Here is a 16,621-nt window from a genome sequence, read left to right as displayed (position 1 = left end):
TGGGCCTCATTCATGGTCTCTGTCAATCCTCTGAGTTAGTACTGGCCTACATTCAACAACCTTAGGTTCAAAGATCATAACTGATGACCATGTTAGTGTCTGACAGATGGGGTTTGGGGACAGCTTGGAGAAGAAGGGAGGAGAAGCAGGTTTTCCTGGTTCTTTCAAATGCTTTCTCTGCTACCTTCTCCCTGGCCTACAGAGTCACATGCTTTCTTAGCACAGATGACTTTGAGTAAAGCTATTAGTGAAGTGGTGTGACCATCAGCTGCAGACTTTGCCACCTGCTAGCTGCAGATAACAGTTTTGAACTTTGATTCCTTATCTGTGTAATGGTTATTATATTTCCTGTCCAGACCTCTTCATTTCACCTCAGTTTATCAATGAGGTGGGAGGTGGCTCCTGGAAACAGGATTGTGAAATCTCTTTTGTTGATGCTGTGTGCCAAGCATAGCATTAGGCACCTAACCCACATTATCACACCTGATTCCCAAGTAAGTGCACTCTGCCCTTCAGGTCATTAGCAAGTGGCCTTGAAATCACCTGGTCTGACATTTTGTGTATCTAGTTTACCATATGTGCCCAGCACTTAAGCTTAGTTCCTAACTCACAGTAGATATGAAATGTTCAGTGGGTGGACGGATAGATGAAATGATAACATAAGAGTTGTGAAAATGCTATTATACAACATAACATTCCATGTTGTAATATACTACTCTCACCCTTTGAGGAAAAGAATCCAATGGAATCCAAATAATGGCTTTCTAATGATGTATTCGGTATTAGGAAAAAATTTTTGGTGAAAGGTCTTCCTAACGTTATTACTAATAGTCAAGGTCAAAGAAAGGAAACAGAAACCACTTAAAGTATTTATAAAGACAGACTTTTATGCAGGGCATTGTCTCCATAAGTGATGGAAGAACCAAGAATTCAACAGGAGACCGTGAGGTAGTCCAGAAATTCACAAGAGCCAAAAGCCACTATCACCCCTGGCAGGAGGGGCAGGGAGGAGATATACTGCAGATGGAAGCTGTCTGGGAGCCTGAGAAATAGCCACTGTCTTACACACTGGCAGGGAGGGGGGAAGTATCTGGCTTCTCCTGTCCTTCACCCTCTAGTCCAATACCTTGCACTGGATGAATCCAACTGACCAGGAACTTGGAACACTCAGTTTGCAGGGACTTTCCCAAGGCCACCCCTGCAATCCTGTGACATTGAGCAGGAAAAGAGTGAGAAAAATCTGAAGGCAACCGACTGAGACCTAGTAGATCACTCAAGTCATACCCTTTTCTCACTCCAATAAGATCGAGTCTAGAAGAAATGTTTTTGCTTTTTCAGATCACTGAGTGTCTCTTATGGCATTTCATTCATCCCTCATACAAACCCAGGGACATAAACCCTATAACCCCTAAATTATATACAAGGTCACAGCCATTCAGGAAGTTTCAGTGACTCGCTCAAGGCCACGCACTGTATGTGGTGGATCGGCTTACAAACATGGGCAGGGCTCTGCATTCTGGTTCTCCATTTGTCCCACTAACTCAGCTGTTCCAAATGAAAAGCTGTGCGACCAGAGTCTCCTATAGAATCACATTTTAGGGTCACTGATCCATGCACATGTGAGAGTTAATGTTTGCAAAGCTTAAAGAGTTAAAAGGCTGAATCACGCCTCACTTTCATTTTATGACTTTGAGTGACAACTTTTATGGTGCTTATGATGGCTGCACTGGATTTATGATCATCCAAGACCAGAAATATCCTATCCACTGGGTTACAGGAGCACCTCAGGAACAAACACAGGTAGCATTTATCCTTTTTGAATTTTAAAGCTGTTCCTATTTCAAATGTGGTTTGAAAAAGATCTAGAACATTTTGACTGTGTTAAAGCATTTGAGGTAAGAGAAGGGACTTATGGCAGAGTCTCATGTAGGGAAGACAGCAAACCAAGAACATCAGCAAGTGCGTCACAGGATGACACGTGCCTCGAGTTCTCTCCAGCCAGGAGTGGCGATCAGAGTCAGTTCTGGCACTCCTGTCTCTCAAGCCTCTAATCAGCTAAAAGTCAAGGCGCTATACTAACTTCAAAGAGTGAAAGAGGAAATAAGAAATGTTCACAGTCATTAGTATCTAGCTTGCTGCTGCTGCTGCTGCTAAGTCGCTTCAGTCGTGTCCGACTCTCTGTGACCCCATAGACGGCGCCCACCAGGCTCCCCTGTCCCTGGGATTCTCCAGGCAAGAACACTGGAGTGGGTTGCCATTTCCTTCTCCAACGCATGAAAGTGAAAAGTGAAAGCAAAGTCGTTCAGTCGATCCGACTCTTCGGGACCCCATGGACTGCAGCCTACCAGGCTCCTCCGTCCATGGGATTTTCCAGGCAAGAGTACTGGAGCGGGGTGCCATTGCCTTCTCCGAGTACCTAGCTTAGTTGGGCTTATAAGTAGGTAGAGGAATTTGAGGTTCCCTAGAAATTCTGATATGTCAGAATATCTCCATTGCTGGTTTGCAACAGAGTGCCTAAATTTCCCCCTGTGATTACTTAGTTGCTAAGTCATACTCTACTTTTTGCAACCCTGTGGACTGTAGCCTCCAGGCTCCTCTGTCCATAGGATTTCCCAGGCAAGAATCCTGGAGTGGGTTGCCATTTTTTTTTTTCCCCAGGGGAATCTTCCTGACCCAGGTATCAAACCTGCATTTCCTGTATTGTGGGCAGATTCTTTACCACTGAACCACCAGAAAAGCCCCAAATTTCCCTTTGCTAGTAGCCTAGTAGGTTAAGATCTGGTGTCTAGGAGGTAAGTGTAAATTCATTACTTATCAGGAATAATAAATATAGTGTATAATTATCCCACCCACTATTGGACTAGCATAGTGAGCTCATCGGATTCCTTAAATGATTGGCTGCTGCTAAAGAGGCCCCTGAAGAACAAGAAGACCTCAGATATCAGCAATGGCAAGAAGACAGCAAAGAAGCATCAAGTGATGCAAAAAAACATGAGAGAAATGTGCCAGGATAACAGACACATGTGATAATAAGAGCTGTAAATAGCTCACAGCCACCATCACAATTTTATCTATTCCTTCAATTGCCTCAGTTCAGTTCAGTTTAGTCGCTCAGTCATGTCCGACTCTGCGACCCCACGGACTGCAGCATCCTAGGCCTCCCTGTCCATCACCAACTCCCAGAGTTTACTCAAACTCATGTCCACTGGGGCTTCCCTCATATCTCAGTTGGTAAAGAATCTGCCTGCAATGTAGGAGACTTGGGTTCAATTCCTGGGTTGGAAGATTCCCCTGGAGAAGGGAAAGGCTACCCACTCTAGTATTCTGGCCTGGAGAATTCCATGGACTGTATGGTCCATGTGGTCGCAGAGTCGGACATGACCGAGTGACCTTCACTTTCATTTTCATGTCTACTGAGTCGGTGATGCCATCCAACCATCTAATCCTCTGTCATCCCCTTCTCCTCCCACCTTCAATCTTTCCCAGCATCAGGGTCCTTTCAAATGAGTCAGCTCTTTGCATCAGGTGGTCAAAGTATTGGAGTTTCAGCTTCAGCATCAGTCCGTCCAATGAATAATCAGGATGGATTTCTTTTAGGATGGACTGGTTGGATTTCCTTGCAGTCCAAGGGACTCTCAAGAGTCTTCTTCAACACCACAGTTCAAAAGCATCAATTCTTCAGTGCTCAGCTTCCTTTATAGTTCAGCTCTCACATCCATACATGACTACTGGACAAACCATAGCCTTGACTAGATGGACCTTTGTTGGCAAAGTAATATCTCTGCTTTTTAATATGCTATCTAGGTTGGTCATAACTTTCCTTCCAAGGAGTAAGCGTCTTTTAATTTCATGGCTGTAGTCACCATCTGCAGTGATTTTGGAGCCCATTGCCTAAACATTCTCAATTTTGATCAATATAGTAAAGTAAGATGTATGTGTACATGTTTTGTAAATATTGATATTTGCAGAGAAAAGTTAACAAAGCGAATATTATTTTATGCAGATGGACTGAATATTTGCATAGCAGAGATTATTTTCGGTGGTGTTATATCTAAATAAAGCAACATTGGACAATTTATGTTTCTGCCTTAGAATTAGCTTCATTTTCAAATGCGTATGTTTGGAAGTTCTTGAAATTTAGTGTATCCTTTGAGCTGTTTTCTCTATGTCAGGTGTGTTAGAGGAAAGAATTACTCTCAACTTTATTTCTCTAAATAATTATGCTTAGAAGGTAACCACAGGAAGAATTGTTTGGAAATGGGAGGAATGTTTGGGTGTCACCTTGGAATGGGGAGTCTGCTGGTGATGGACACCAGGGTGGCTAAACTTTCTACAATCTGGGACAGTCCTACACCATAAAAGTTCATTCTATCCCAAATACCAACAGCATTTCCTGAAGAGCACTGGGAGGAGTCCCTTCAAACTGGGCACCTCAAATTTAAGCTCTTTCAGGGCTTAAAGGAAGACATGGGATATAGTAAGGTTAAGGTTTTATCATGCAGTGATGTTTCATTAAAGGAAACCCAGGGACTCTAGAACACTGGGCAGAGGCAGAACAAAGGACCAGTGATTGGCACCCCCTGGGGTGGTGCTGGCCCCAGGGATTTCCAGGTCCCATCCCTCTTCTCACCCAACCAGGCCAGTGGTTTAGACCTTATTTCCCAGTTGGAGTGTGTGGATTAAAGGAAGAGCGCACGTGAGGCTCAGTTAGTACATGAACTAACACAAATTAGGGAGTAGGAGATTTTTAGCCCACTAAAACCCACATCCTGTGCTATACTACCTTGAGATGGAGTTTAGTGATTATCTAGTTTTCATTTCTTCCATACATCTTCACACTTAACCCTACTACCGGTAAGAAAAGGAATTTTACATTCAAGATCTGAGTGCACATGCTGTAGAAAGGAATAACCAGGCAACTAATTATAGAGAACAAAATGATCAACGGAAAAGGGGGGAAACCCCATAATTATTCTCATTCATTAACGCCAAAAAATGGTCGCTGAGACCGTAAATTGGCAATTCTCTTTCAGACACAATATCATCGTAGAAATAATTATCCAGGGCCAGTACTGAGGTTTATAACAACTCTTTAGAAGCTGTTGGCAAATTTGGAGACTTTGGCTATTCAATACAATGTATTTCTTCTTCTTCTTCTTTTTTTTCATTTCCATTTTAAATGGTGTCAGGCTGTTTCTCAAAGAATAAAAAATACCCTTTTTCGAGCAAAAATTATAGAAGGAAAAGTCCCAATGAAACCAAACTTTCAAGATTGTTCTTGTATCACCTGCAAAATGTTTAAAATGTTTGGGAATAGGAATAAAATGATCTGACATTGAATTTTCATATTAAAAAGTGAATGTCTTAAAATATGAATTTTTAAAAATAGCTCAATCCTGAAAGACAAATGAAAAATTAAAAACAACACAGGACATTCAAAAGATGATCTGGAGGGGGCAAGGATTATTTCTGGACCCTCACTAGATACGGATTATCAGTGAGGAGAAACTGGAGACAAATGTCAGAATGCTAAATATTATACAGCTAGTTTATATAGAAGTACAAATTAGAAACATAAATACCTATTGTTATAGAATATGGATTTAGTCATGAATCAATCCTTTAGTCATGCTCATAAAGTTCCTAATTAAAAGGACATGTAAATATTGTGTGTGTGTGTGTGTGTGCACGCCCCTGGACTTGCTGAGATTGCTTTATAGACAACATTCCGAGCCTAAAGTAACCCAAGCCAAGTATGTGCCCCTTCTTCAGAATTCTATGTTCAAGTGGCTTCTTTTTAAAATTTTTTTCCATATAGTATATGCTGTTCTCTGAGTATAAGTATTATGACTTGACTTATTTCAACATAAAAGTTTTGACTTTTGGAGGGTATTGTCTTAAAATGATTGATAATGAACTAGTGAGGTCTTTTTTAATTATAAATGCTTTATGGAAAAGGAATAAATTAAATAATACTTATATTAAAAATTAAATCCCATGAAATTCTCAAAAGAAGGAAAATTCATTTTGAATGGGGAACACTGATATTTGAAAATACAAAGACCTGAAATTTAAGCAGAGTTGAATACTGGAGGAAGCAGTTATCAGCAGCCTTATAAAATGCAGTCTTTGAAGAAAGTGTGATGATAAGGGGAACAAAGGTGAATTAAGCAATGACTGGAGAAAGATAAAGATTTTTTATTTCTGGGAACTCCTTCCTTAGTACCTTCATGCTTGTCAGTGAGTATACATTGAATAGGGCTTCCTGGGTAGCTCAGTTGGTAAAGAATCCACCTGCAGTGTAGGAGACCTGGGTTGGGAAGATCCCTTGGAGGAGGGCATGACAATCCCACTCCAGTATTCTTGCCTGGAGAATCCCCATGGACAGAGGAGCCTGGCGGGTTATAGTCCATGGAGTCACAAACACTTGTACAATAACTGAGTGACTAAGCACCCCCCCACACACATACCTTGAATATTTAGAATCATGTGTTGCATCATTAAAGACTGGTGATATTTCCTGTTTATCTGAATTACTCTGTTCAGAACAGAAATGAAATCTACCTTCCCACTAAAATTACACTTGCATGTCTATTTTTTACTCTTTGTACTAATCTGTTCTTCTAGACTTCATTTTTCTTTCTTCTTTTCATTTCTGAGTCCCCTTTTCCTCAAAAAGTCAACTTTATTTATATTATCAATATCCTTATTCCCATTAGCATTTTCTTTCCAGCTTGATTCAGCAAAACCTGATTAAATAGTGTCAACATATTGCCAATGAGTTCTGAGATGTTGCACCCTTCTTCAGAATTTTGTGATGAAACAAATTAAACCAGAAGCCAAAGAAGCAGCATGCTTTGTCTGAATTCATTATCTGAAAAATCATTCTTTTAAAAATTGGTTTCTTCATTTTTATAATTTCCCTCAACTCATTCACCATACATGGACTCAGTTGCTTGTGTAGATTGGAGTCCTTTGTAATGCAATTAACTCCAGGCACATTTAGGATACTGGCTTCAAAGTAAGGTTTTCTGTAATTACAGAAAGACTTTGTTTATGAAGAACTCAATTTCATGATCACTTTCCAGCAACCGAATAGTTTCCTGAGAGTCGACTCCCACATTCCTAGCAAGATGTTTTGAGCTCCTATTTCTTTTAGGAAATGTATCCTTTCACCTTTCAAGAACAGAAGGGGTCTTTAAAAGCTATTCAGCAAGTGAAAAAAAAAAAGGACAACCTTGATGTGGACTAATTCAATTAATGAACATCTCCTCCTGTAATCTTATAATTAAAAATACCATACATCATTACATTTGAAAGTAATACAACATTGTAAGTCAACTATACTCCAATATAAATAAAAATTAAAATAAAATAAAGTTTATTTAAATTTATGTGTGTATATATATATATATATAGTATATATCATATATCATCATCTATTTCTTCTTTCCAGTCCTCTTCCTCTGGTTTTAGTTCAAGTCCTCATCACGTGCTTCCCTGATGGAGACAAGTCCACTTGCAGGCTTCCATGCACTCTGCACAGTGCAGGTTGCCAGCCTGCTCTCAAAGGGTCACTGTTTGCATAGCTAACAACACAGAAAGGGCCCCCAAAGGGTGAAAAGCAAAGCCAAGCTGTGTGACTGGAAAGGACTTTGAGTGTTGACCCAGACAGCAGTCAAAGACTAGAGTCTTCTGAATAGTGGGGAGACTTTCCCAACAGGCTGCAACCCGTGTTTCTCTCTCTGCACTAACCATTCCCCTGCCCCACCAGCCCCTGATCACCACCCTTTCCAAGTCATGAGGCATCTAAGACCCGCCCCCTTCCAAATGCTGCATTTCTGTCCAGAATGGAAGTTACTCCCTGAGCTGTCACTCAAAGCTGGGAGAAGTGGTTTTGAAGAGCTCACTTTGATGGAGAACACGCCTCATTAAATGTCAGCCTTGTCCAGGCTTGCACAGGGGTAAAGCGGGGAAAAAAGGAGTTTAGGCTTATAGTCGAGGAAGAGACTCTGCTTACACATTCAACTTGGAGAAGATGCAAACTTGACTGGGAATTGATCTCTGAATTATATTCAGTTTTATCTCCCACGCAAGGAGATAATCAAACTATTGCAGATTATCATGGAACGTGGCCCAGTTAGGTACCTACCAAGATCACCAAATTATCCTAAATCAGGAAAATGAAAAAAGAAGAGCTTGACAGTCTTAGGACAAAGACATTTGTCTGAAAAGAAGATGCTGGCTATGAAGCCTCACAATGTCAGTCTTATTTGCTTTACAAATTTCTTAGTAAGAAAGGCTCAAACATTTTACTGGGATGTCTGCATACTATTTGCAGTTCGTTTACATATTCATGCACATATCAGCCACCCCTTAACCAAACTTCAATACCTCCGTAGTTTCGACTCAAGTTCAAATTTCTTAGTCCAATATTTAAGACCTATTAATCTAGCCCCTGTTTGACGTCCTTGTCTTCTTCTTCTTATGCCACCACAATTTTTCAATTAACCAGATCTACCAATAAGTAGTATATCTAAATTATATGATGTCATATAAGTTTCCGTGTTTGTGGCTGGGATGTGCTTTCTTGTGTTCTTTGAGGAGATGTGACCTTCCTCCAGGGAGAAGTTTTAGTTCCACATCTTGTACTGGGTTTTCCTAAACACCCCAGGGATAAGTTCCCCACTCAGAATATACAAACCATGCATTGCCTACACTTGCTTCCCCCTGAACTGCAACAAGGACCAAGTTACTTTCTTGGGTATGCACTCAACGTGCGATTATTGACAATGATAAGACAAGACAGGTGAGACTGTTGACTTCATAGTGGTCAGGTTTGCATGCACACATCAAAAAAAAACTGATATAATTGAAGGTAGTTATTCATCTAATACAATCATTCTCTGATGGGTTCTTTAAGATCAGAACCTCTCTACTAAAATATGTTTTACTAGATGGCTAACTATTTGGTAGATACATGGGAGTTAAGTAGCTTACACTAGATCAGGAGTAACTTTAGTGTGTTACTCATGCCCCTCTTCATAGAAGAAGGCATTCTCCACATCCCCATAGAACTTTCTGGAATCGGAAAGCCCTGGTCGATGAATGAGATGATGCTGTGAATCTATGGCTGCTACATCTGAATTGCAAAACTAGTGAATCACAGACTGAAAGACTTTTTCAGAACTGGAAAGGAGCAGTCTAGTGCAGACTTTTAATCCATTTCCCAAATAGCTCGTGTCAAGAAAATAAAATAAAAATGCCAATTTATGTGTGAATGACTAAATGTGTCGTGTGGTTTTTATAACTGAATTCTGCCACACGAAGAGATAGCACCAGTCAAATAAGACTCCTGGTCTAGACGGCAGCTTCTGGGGGTGTGCCTGGGGCACAGTGGGGCGCCTGGGGGAGGGGAGCATGGTTCTTTCTCAGAGGATCTGTCAGTAACACTGTCATTGTGAGGAGATGAGAAACACCATCCACAACAGCCCATGAAAAGGAGGAAATGCTCAGGGGGTACAGGGTACTTTCCAGTGAGGACTGGAAGGATTTATTTTTTAAGAGGTGAGAAAGTAACTTTTTTGTTGTTTAATTGGAAAGGCCCTATACTCACTTCTTGGGCTTGGCATGAGAAGACTGCAGGTAGAAAGATGTAGTCTAAAAACGTCAAAGTCCCCTCACTCACTGACCTCTTGGAGGGACTCAATGGAATGGCCGCCTACCTGAAGAGTAGCTACATTACTTCATTCATACGTAAATGCATAAGTGCATTCAGTAATTCATCTGATATTTGCTGAGCCCCATGTATGTGCCAGGACCATTCTGGGCAAAGAGGAGCAAGAGAGATGCCATTCTAGTTCTCATGGCCATATAATGGGGAGAATCCATGGCAATGACTTAATAACCAATTCAGTATCAACTGCCCACTGTGGAAAGTAAAGGATCTGAGGATGGATATAGAGCCTTCCATAACCTACTCTAGAAGTTCAGGGGTGATGTCCCTAAAATTGTCCTTTGAGATCAGAATGAGTAGGAGTTAACATGCCAAAGGAGAAAGGACAAAGCAGAGAGAGTGTTCCAGGCAGAGGGAAAGTTTGCAGCCAGTACAAAGGGGTAGGAAGGAAGGGGTAGCCACTGGGAAGAAGGTCCATTAGGCTTCCAGGGTATGCCTGGGAAACAGTGGATCGCCTGGGGGAGGGGAGGAATAAGTCCTCTCCTTTATAAGTTTGGATGAGTTTTACGCTATTATATTGCATAACCAACATTTGTTTTCTCTTAAGTAGCTGAAAACTGATGTATATGCTACATGTTGGCATAAATTAAGAACTTGGAAAAGAGACTAACTTGCCAGAATTCAACCTTTGAGTGTTTATGTCTGATCTTAAAAAAAAAAGAGTACACGTTATGTCTTGGCAGTAAAAGTAACTTCTTGGTGGTAAGAGGAAAACAGGAGTTTATATATAATTGCTGGAGTTTAGTTTGTCCTGCCAATTTTATGGTAAATTCCCTTAGAGCCTACTTGCTTTTAAGACTGCAAAACCTGATGAAAAGAAGCATGGTTCTACCCTACTTCTTGAGTTGTAAAGACATCATAATCCTTGCTCCTGATGCTTCACGCACTCCCTCCATGCAACAGTAAGTATTTATAGAGCCCTCTTTTTTATTAATATGAATTTCAACAAAAGAGCCAACAGCCCTTAAATCAATCAACTGACCATAAATCTAGGCAGCTGCCTTATGAGTCACTCGAAAATCCACGCAGTGAATGGGCTACTGTGCTTCCAACCAGGAGACAGAGCGAGACCCTCCCCAAATGGCCAGTCTCCCCTAAATCAGTAAAACTGAGATTAAGGGGCAGTCAGCGCTGCAAGTTTCCACAAATCTTCAGAGGCAATGTGGTAGGTGATGGGAGGATCTACAGGCCTAAACACTGGTATTAATTAGCTGGAGAAGAGGAGCTCCTATTATGAATTTCAAGTGGACTTTCAACTGCTTACCATCCTTCATTTCTCCAGCAATAGAATTAGTAATTTCTGCACATTAATTAGTAATTTCTGCATACTCATGAGAGTATTTGCAGGGTTCATATGGTAGCATGAAAAAGATTTAAGTGGAATCTTATCTAGTGATTATGCATTTTCTGCCCTACTCCAAGGCCTAAGCCAGAGATAATCACTAATGACATGGTCTTGGTGTGCACTCATTCAACCACACGTGGCCAGAAATCTTCCAACCCGCAGATGTCCTTCACTCACTCAGTTCAGTGAAGTCTGGATTAAATAAAACCTTGGGAAATGGAGTGCTATGGCTTATTGAATTTGGAGGTCACTAGAACTCCTTTTCTTTGCAGTACATAATGCAGGATATCTGCAGATACTGATGCCTTGAAATAGCATCTTCAAATAATCGGATCTTCTTCTCACTGATACACGTATTGTAGTACAGGGTTGCGCGTGTGCACGCTCAGTCGCTCAGTCATGTCTGACTTTCTGTGACCCCATGCACTGTAGCCCACCGAGCTCCTCTGTCCATGGGATTCACCAGGCAAAAAACTGGAGTGGGTTGCCATTTCCAGGGGGGTCTTCCCTACCCAGGGATCCATCCAGCATCTTCTGTGACTCTTGCATTGGCAAGTGGATTCTTTACCACTGAGCCATCTGGGAAGCCTGGTGCAGGGTTACCTTTCTGAATATTAATTCTTGTTGTATGATACTGAGGATGATTATGCTGAGAAGAGCCTGAACTGATACTCGGGCCTCATCATAGAAGTTATTTTAAAATATACCCTGCATCTCTGACAGGATATTTTCTCTTGTTGTTCAGTTCCTCAGTCTTGTCCTACTCTTTGTGACTCCACAGGCTGCAGCATGCCAGGCTTCCTTGTCCTTCACCATCTCCAGGAGTTTGCTCAGATTCACGTCCGTTGAATTGGTAATACCATCCAACCATCTCATTCTCTGTCATCCCCTTTTCCTCCTGCCCTCAATCTTCCCAGCATCAGGGTCTTTTCCAATTTTCTCTTAGTTTGCTGCTTTCTCCATTCATAAAACACCTACAATTAATCAGCTTAACTGAGGTCTATTTAATATTGGATGATGAATAAATGGTCTATTGTCCTGTTGTCTTTTTTAAAAACAATTTTTTAAAAAGCGTAAAAATATACCTTATGTATTACATGAAAGAACATAGGAGTTGGAAAAGAAAATTTAACAGCTGTTACTATCTACTGAGAGTTTCTGTATTGCTAGGTATTGCTAAGTGCTTATTTTATTTCATTTAATACAACAATATGTGGAGAACACTGAGAGATATATAAGCTCTCTATTGTGCTCAGGTGCTCTGTCATGTCCAACTCTTTGCATCACCATGGACTGTGGCCTACCAAGCTCCACTGTCCATGGGATTACCCAGGCAAGAATACTGGAGTGGGTTGCCGTTTCCTTCTCCAGGGGATCTTCCTGACCCAGGGATCAAAGCCAGGTCTTTTGCATTGAAGGCAGATTCTTTACCATCTGAGCCACCAGGGAAGTTCAACAAAGAGCCTTAAGAAATATATCACATCATCATCATCATCATTATCACCATCACTTTCTTGCTGATAAAGAAATGGAGCACCAGAGAGTGAGGAATTTTCCTGGGGCCATGGCTGACAGCAGTTCTACTTGACACTGATGCTGTGGTGATGTGACTCAGGCGACGTGTATAACATAACACATAGGGCATGTCATAGCCTTCTGAGAGAGGGGAAATTGTGGTTTAAAGGCAGGCTAAACAGACTGAAAGGCCTTTTCTTCAGAAGAGGAAACCACACCAGACGGACAAGTGACGTTATCCGGAGACCCTCTGGCTGGGCTTGGTTGAGACCCAGCTCCTGATGAGGTGTGACCTGGGGCCTGCCTTTCTGGCTGTAGAGGCCACAGAGGGGGCTGCCAGGCAACCACTTAGAGGAAGCTGCTGGAACAGGGTGCTCATTCTCCTGGGCAGGAGGTGGGGTGGGTGGGGGGCTAGCATGGGGGATGAGAGAGGTGTTCTGCCCAGGAGGAGTTGGAGAATCCCAGGCTGATTTCCAGGAGCACTGCAACACCGCCCCTTCTTGGTCCTCTGAGCGTGATGTCAGGATTAGTAGAGTTCTACCATTTCAGTCTCTGAGATGTTCGTGAGGCACCCCTTGGGTGTGTTGTCACCTTGAGGCATGATAAAGGGAACACTAAGCCTGTTCCCTTCACTCTTGGGGTTATATCCCCCTGGATATTAACTATTTGAGTATAAATCTTGAACATTTTAATATGAAGCTTTAAAAATTAAGCACAAGTTACTGCTGAATGTAATGGACACACTGTCATTTATAAGGCTGGCACACAGAAAATGTTATTTCAGAATAGCACACTCCTCTCTCTTTTAAAATATGGTTTCTGATGCTGTCATATTGGATTGGACCTCAGATTCCAGAATCTGCATTTTGTCTCAAAACTCACACGCCAGAGAGAAGCTCCAGGGCCTCAAAGGACTGTCTGGTACCCAAAGCCGAGACTGCCTTCGTCAGGCCACTGAGATACTGTCATCAGGCATCATCCAGGTTTTGATGAGGAACCATGCTTGGTGCTAAGCAGAGAAGCATCACTTCATAGCACAAGAGAGGTGGTGGAGAAATTTGCTCTTAAGGGCGATAGGGTCACATCAGAAATGGAATCTTTGAGGAAGTTAGGAAGGTAAAGTCAGTTTCCCTTTGTACAGCAAATCTCAGCGTCTAATGACCTCCAAATTTCAATCAGTTCAGTTCAATCGCTCAGTAGAGTCTGACTCTATGACCTCATGGACTGTAGCATTCCAGGCTTCCCTGTCCATCACCAACTCCTGGATCTTGATCAAACTCATGTCCATCGAGTCAGTGATGCCATCCAACCATCTCATCCTCTGTTGTCCCCTTCTTCTCCTGCCTTCAATCTTTCCCAGCATCAGAGTCTTTTCCAATGAGTCAGTTCACATCAGGTGCCCAAAGTATTCGAGTTTCAGCTTCAGCATCAGTCTTTCCAATGAAAATTCAGGACTGATTTCCTTTAGGATTAACTGGTTTGATCTTCTTGCAGTCCAAGGAACTCTCAAGAGTCTTTTCCAACATTACAGCTCAAAAGCATCAATTCTTTGGCGCTCAGCTTTCTTTATGGTCCAACTCTGACATCCATTCATGACTACTGGAAAAGCCATAGCTTTGACTATATGGACTTTTGTTGGCAAATTTCAATGGAGATGGCAAATTTCAATGGAGATCCTAAAAAAGATATGTACAAGCAAAACATCAGGCTCAACATAACTGAGCTATGATAATGTCCATGCAGTGACTTCAAGATGCACCTGAAACCCATTAGAAGATTTTATCATCTTCATAAAACCTGACCTCAGAGCAATTTGTCATTTGCCTTTGCAATGAGAGCAGGAGAAAGTGCTGTAATATTTGACAATAACCAACATGGACCCTGTGCATTACGTGGAAATAAAGGAAGGAGGGTGATGTGCCCTTAGGTTGCCCTCTAATGAAATGATCACAGGATAGATTAGCTTGTGACTTAGGAGAGCAGACTAAGAATCAGTGGTTAATTCAGCCAGAGGGAGAGCCAATCCTTGGCAAAGGTGACGTGAAAATGCATTCTGACTTTCCATGCTTTATGTTATGAGTATGAACACTCTTAAGGGTCACAGGAAGTGCAAGAGAACTCAAAAGTGCTCCAGCAGTGACCTTTATCTTCCCGGTAAAGAAATCTTCTTTATTGTTAGATTTATAAGTAATTCACCAAAATGTTGCCAGTCTATGAGTTATCCAGTCAACCTGCTTGTTCTTCTCAATGAAAGCCTCCATCTGCAAGGCTTTTAAATCCTGTGTTTCCTGGTGTAAAAAGGGGATTTTAAGTTTTTTTTTTTTTTTTCAAAAAGCAAGAGAACTTGTACTATCTCACTATTAAACTGGGGATCTAAGAAAATCACAGAGACAGCTCTCACACCTTGGGCAGAGATAGAGTTTCCTTATTGAAATAAATGGTAAGTAAAAGTGTCCAGAGACCCTGGAAGCCAGTATCTCTCTGGCAGTTGTTGGGGAAGGGTTCTCCACCTCTGTTTGGGTGGAATGGGCGGACAGCCCTGTTCATCCTTGTCTTTCTCACTCTGCTTACCCCTGTCAGAGGTGCTAAGGATTGTGTGGGGTGGGGAATCTAGCAGAGATTTTCAGAAGCAGGTAAGGAATCCAAGCAGGGAATTGCAGTATCAACTTTGTCCTTTCACATCTTCCTGAACATGGAAGGAAAATCCAAAGTCAAGTGGAAGTGCTTTATTTAGAGAATATGAAGAACTTCCTATTTTGGCTGCAGCACGTACTCAGAGTTCTGGTCACTTGCTACCTTCGGGCTTTCAGAAAATTAATTTCAAAGCCACACGAGTCATGCATCTAGGTAGGTGGACACAAATCACAAGTATACATTTTCTAAATATGCAAACACATACGAAAAAGTTCTGAAAATGTATTCAACAGAATGATAGTAATGGCTGACTCAGGAGAGGGGATGGGGAAGGTGATAGACAAGACTGGAGAAACGGCTGGTTAAAGGAGATATTAGCCTAATTTGTTCTAACATTTTAATATTTCACATGGGCTTCCCAGGTGGTGCTAGTGGTAAAGAACCCGCCTGCCAATGCAGGAGACTTCAGAGGCACAGGTTCAATCCCTAGGTTGGGAAGATCCCTTGGAGGAGGGCATGGCAACCTGCTCCAGTATTCTTGCCTGGAGAATCCCCATGGACAGAGGAGCCTGGAGGGCTAGAGTCCATGGGGTCTCAAAGAGTAGTACACGACTGAAGCAAATGAGCACAAGCACAGGGAGAATATTATTTATTCATTTGCCTTATTCCTAGAACCCTCTGCAGGCTTACACTTCAGCATTTTCCACTTAGGAGTCCAGTCGAATAACTCAAATTTGGGGCATTGAGGATGTGCTTTTAGACCAGCGGATTATGTGATTAATAAAAGAACGCAGCCTATCAGCGTTTGATAGAAATGTTGTATCCTCCCTGTGGTCGTTCCGCAAGGACAGCACAGTCCGTTCTCTCCCGCCTCTTTGGAGAAGGCCATCACAAAGCCTGACTTCTGGTTCTAAATACAAAGCCATTGTTGCAGGCTCCACTGAGTCTAGTTACGAACACAGATAGGAGGCTAGGAAAGTCCCTCCATCCACTTAACGCTGAACAATTGATTCTCGGAACCAGATGAGAAATAGAGGCGGGACAACATGGAAGGCAGCCAGCCCCCTTCACCTTGGCCTTCCTGCTTCCCGAAGCAGCCTGAGCTGCTGCTGGCGCCCAGGCCTCCCCAGCCTGGCTAACCCCCATCCTCCCTCTGGCTCCTACCGCTCTGTTCCATGTACCTCATGCTCCGGCCAAAGGAAACCACCTTGCTTCCTGAATATTCCCGTGCTTTCCGGGAGCCTGCCTTGTTCACGCCGATTCCTCTGCCTCTTATCGCTCCTCCATGGCCCGACTCCAAGGCCAGGGCCTTCATCTAGTCTTTGTGAATTTACCTAACCAGATGCCATCTCTTCCTCCCCCGACCCCTGCCATCGTTTGAAGGCTCCCTA

Source organism: Bos mutus, chromosome 9 (assembly GCF_027580195.1).
Source record: "Bos mutus isolate GX-2022 chromosome 9, NWIPB_WYAK_1.1, whole genome shotgun sequence".
Taxonomy (NCBI): Eukaryota; Metazoa; Chordata; class Mammalia; order Artiodactyla; family Bovidae; genus Bos; species Bos mutus.
The sequence above is the reverse complement of the archived record's forward strand: the minus strand, read 5'-3'. Positions refer to the sequence as shown.